The 4,207-nt window shown below is 45.1% G+C and overlaps 1 long non-coding RNA gene across 1 annotated transcript; it reads left to right on the plus strand.

The window, feature by feature from the left end:
- Positions 1–233: 233 nt before the first annotated feature.
- Positions 234–3,229, plus strand: LOC129496048 (uncharacterized). Its single transcript, XR_008661650.1, has 3 exons — positions 234–394; positions 2,151–2,276; positions 2,829–3,229. It is a non-coding gene; the product is annotated as an uncharacterized LOC129496048 (long non-coding RNA).
- Positions 3,230–4,207: the final 978 nt, after the last annotated feature.

The following is a 4,207-nucleotide window of genomic DNA, read 5'->3' on the forward strand; positions in this document are numbered from 1 at the left end:
CCTGGGACCCCAGGACCACACCTTGGGCCAAAGGCAGGCACTAAACCGCTGAGCCACCCGGCTGCCCCAAGGCCACGTTTCTTAACAGCTCGGCAGGATTGGGGCTTAGAGGTAAAATGAAGTTGATTTATGAAAAATAAAGAAGGGTGCACTTTCTTACCTCCCTGAATTTGTGGGCTGAAATTTTTTCATGGTATATTTATAATGTACATTTAAATAAATTCACAGCGTGAATCCTGTTTTCCTCTGACTTATGATATCATGAACTCTTTCCCGGCTCATGAAATATTCTCTGAAAACAACACCTTTAATAATTCTGCTCTGGGACAGGAAGGACACGGTCCATTATGTTCAGCCCTGTGTCTTCAACACTCAGCACGGTGTCCGGCACAGGGTAGGTGCTCAAGGATTATTTGTTGGTCTGTGCAAGATGCAAGCATGGACATGCCTCGATGGGTGAGTTCTTTGCCATTGGCCACTTAGATTGCTTTCAGTTTCATAAATAATACCATGGTGGACATTCTTTTTTAAATTTATTTTTAAAGATTTTATTTATTCCTGAGAGACACAGAGAGAGAGGCAGAGACACAGAGGGAGAGGCAGCCTGATGTGGGACTCGATCCCAGAACCCCGGGATCACCCCCTGAGCCAAAGGCAGATGCTCAACCACTGAGCCACCCAGGGGTCCCCATGGTGGACATTCTTGATGATAACCTTTGTGAACCGCCTTGATTATTTCTTTAGATATTGGTACACACGGATTTACTGGTCAGTGGGGGTGTGTAATTTAAATATCTAGGATGTTTACTGAAAACCTGCCTTTGGATATATACCAATTTACATTGCCATCAGCAGTAATGCTCTTGCCAGTGCTGGGATCGTCATTTAAGAAAAGCAAAAATGTTGCTAGGCCTACAGGATATCTTATTTTTGTTTGAATGAACATTTCTTTGATTCCTAGTGAAGCGGAGCAATTGTTTTGAGTGTCTTATTGATCTTCGTATCTCTTCTTTAGTCAGTGAGGCCACTTGGGTGTTTGTCCTTTGTTCCGTGGGCTGTACCAGCATATCTCATTGGAGGGGTGAATATGATTCATCTTTCATTTTCTCACCCGACACCTTTGCTCATAGCTCTGGTCAGAAACACAGAATATAGACATAAATTTAACTTAATACGAAGCAGGTGCTTCTTGAAACCGTCCAAAGGGTTAAAGCACTGAAATACAGCTCTTGGGTTTCCCAAGGCTAGCTGAGCTGAGCGGCCTGTGTGAAATCACAATTTACAGATTGGGGGAGAGGAAGGATTTTTCACTGTCACATGGCGCCATCTAGTAGTGCTTGAAGACAGTGCAGGATCAAAAACTCCGTTTGGGGTTAAAACAGCTCTTTCAACCTTTGGGTCCTTTTTTTTTTTAAAAAAAAAAAGATTTTATTTATTTATTCATGAGAGGGAGAGAGAGAGAGAGAGAGAGAGAGAGAGAGAGAGATAGAGAGAGAGGCAGAGACACAGGCAGAAGGAGGAGCAGGCTCCATGCAGGGAGCCCGACGCGGGACTCGATCCCAGGTCTCCAGGATCACACCCTGGGCTGAAGGCAGCCCTAAACTGCTGAGCCACCCCTGGGATCCCCAAGCTTTGTGTCTTAAAGTCCTGGGGCCCTGCAGTTTCTACTTCGTGACTGGCATAGCTCCGCTGCGGGACTCCCCCCTCTTCATTCCTTATTCCACCCTCTACATTGCAGGGTGACTGTTCTAGAACTGTGCCAGTCCTCTGTTTAAATCCGTCTCAAGGGACTCCTGGGTGACTCAGCGGTTGAGCCTCTGCCTTTGGCTCAGGGCATGATCCTGGAGTCCTGGGATCGAGTCCCACATCGGGCTCCCAGCAAGGAGCCTGTTTCTCCCTCTGCCTCTCTCTCTCTCTGTGTGTGTCTCTCATGGATAAATAAATAAAATCTTTAAAAAATTATTAAAAAATTTAAAAAAATCCATCTCAATAGCTCGTGGTTGTTATTACGGTAAACTTAATCTCTTAACCGGGTTTATTAAGTCTTCCACGATCGGTCTAGGTCAGGGGTGGTGAACTTTCTCTGTGAGGGGTCAGATGGTAAATATTTTGGATGTGGGGGGCACACGGTCTTTGTTGTGACTTCTCAGCTCTTGACTGCAACCCCCGGACCGGCGGCTTTCCCACCCCAACCTTCCTGCTCTACGTTGTCTGGCTGCTCTGAGGTTTCCTGTGCTTCCATCTCAGATGTTCAGAGACCCAGGGTCCCTGTCCAGGTATGAGCAGAGCGGGGACAACGAGCCTGGTTGGAGATCAGAGCTAAAAAAAAAAAAAAAAAAAAAAAAAGAAATTATGCAATCTTCAGAGGCTTCTCTGGCTTACACGTAAACTGGAGCCCCTCACAGGGCAGGCTCGGGCCAGTGTTCCTCTGCGTGTTTACGCGCAGACCCATTAACATTGGTGGGACCCAAGTCAAGAGGACGGATGGAGGCCCACCTGCTAGGTGTCTCAATATTCAAAGTTCAGAAATTAAGCTAATAACTGCTAATTCAAATGGGCTCTGTCCTGCTGCTACCTTGACATACACACCTTCATGGGAAGAACCATAAACACATCCAAAAGTAATATTCGATAATAAGAGCCAAAATTCAGGTTTCGTATGATCGAGTTGGCACATTACCAAGATGATGAAATTTTATTATTATCCTTCTTGTCTGCATGTGCCCTCCCTGGGCTGGCAATGTCTGGGGGTTGAGTAGTAAAATAAAGATAGATGTAACACGTCAATTATATTTATTCCACAGTATTTCTTTTGGCCTCCTTTTCAGCCAAACTACTGTGTTGTTGAAGTTAAGATTTTCACATGACCTCTCTTGTGTTGGCTGCGAAGGCGTGTGGTGCTCTTCCAAGAGTGCTTCCAGGCCCCCAGTGGCAGAGACTGGTATGTTTAAACGGTCTCCAGTGGGTGATGAGGTAAGACAGATAGGGTGGATCTTACTGTCAATTCCACGCCAGTCTCCACACTCTTTGGTAACAAATGCAACACATTCGCTACGCTCACACTTTGAGAATCATGGAAAGAAGTTTTATGAAGTACTTTTATTTTTTAACTAATTAATTAGAGAGAGAATGAGAATGAGCAAGGGGAAGGGGGAGGGAGAAGGAGAGAGAATCCCGAGCCGACTCTGTGCTGAGCCCAGAGCCCAACATGGGGCTCCATCTCATGACCCCGAGATCATGACCTGAGCCAAAACCAAGAGTCGGCCGCTTAACCCACCGAGCCACCGAGGGGCCCCTACAAAGTACTTTTAAAGCAAAGTATAGCAAGTTGAGTATATTACATAGAACTACAAATTAAAATAAGCAAAATTTAAGAATCTCATAGATAGGGCAGCCCAGGTGGCTCAGCGGTTTAGCGCTGCCTTCGGCCCAGGGTGTGATCCTGGAGACCCGGGATTGAATCCCACGTCAGGCTCCCTGCATGGAGCCTGCTCCTCCCTCTGCCTGTGTCTCTGCCTCTCTCTCTCTGTCTCTGTCTCTCAAGAATAAATAAAATCTTTTTTTTTTTTAAAAAGAATCTCATAGTTTCATCCCAAAACATTACAAATATCTGCTTACAGTAAAAGACAAAAATTATAATTGATGTATATGATAATTTGAAACAAAATTATTTAAGGAAAAATCACATTTAGAATTTGAGAATTTAATAAGATTTTAAACATTTTTTCCTTTCTTTTTTTTTTTCTTTAAAAAAAAAGATTAGTTATTTGACAGAGAGATAGAGCCAGAGACCACAAGCAGGGGCAGGGGGGCAGAAGGGAAAACGGCAGAGGGAGAGGGAACAGGCTCCCCACCGAGCAGGGAGCCCAAGGTGGGCCTCAATCCCAGGACCCTGAGATCATGATCTGAACAGAAAGCAGACACTTAATGGACTGAACCACCCAGGAGCCCCAAAGATTTTTCATAAAAATGTTGTAATTAAGTGTTTTAAGTGTAAGTAAATCTGTTCATGGTTCTCAGGTGTCCACCTGGTTGCTTCACTGCCTCTTGTCTGGACACACATGTAAGCGTGCACACGCACACATGTGTGAGATTGCTGGGAGACAGCTCACATTGCCAAATGCTCTCCAGCCACCATGTGCACTGCTTTGGTCACCTCCCAGTTGATAAGTTTATCTGGTTGACAGGAGATGTAAGGAAATGCGTG

Source organism: Nyctereutes procyonoides, unplaced genomic scaffold (genome assembly GCF_905146905.1).
Source record: "Nyctereutes procyonoides isolate TBG_1078 unplaced genomic scaffold, NYPRO_anot_genome, whole genome shotgun sequence".
Taxonomy (NCBI): domain Eukaryota; kingdom Metazoa; phylum Chordata; class Mammalia; order Carnivora; family Canidae; genus Nyctereutes; species Nyctereutes procyonoides.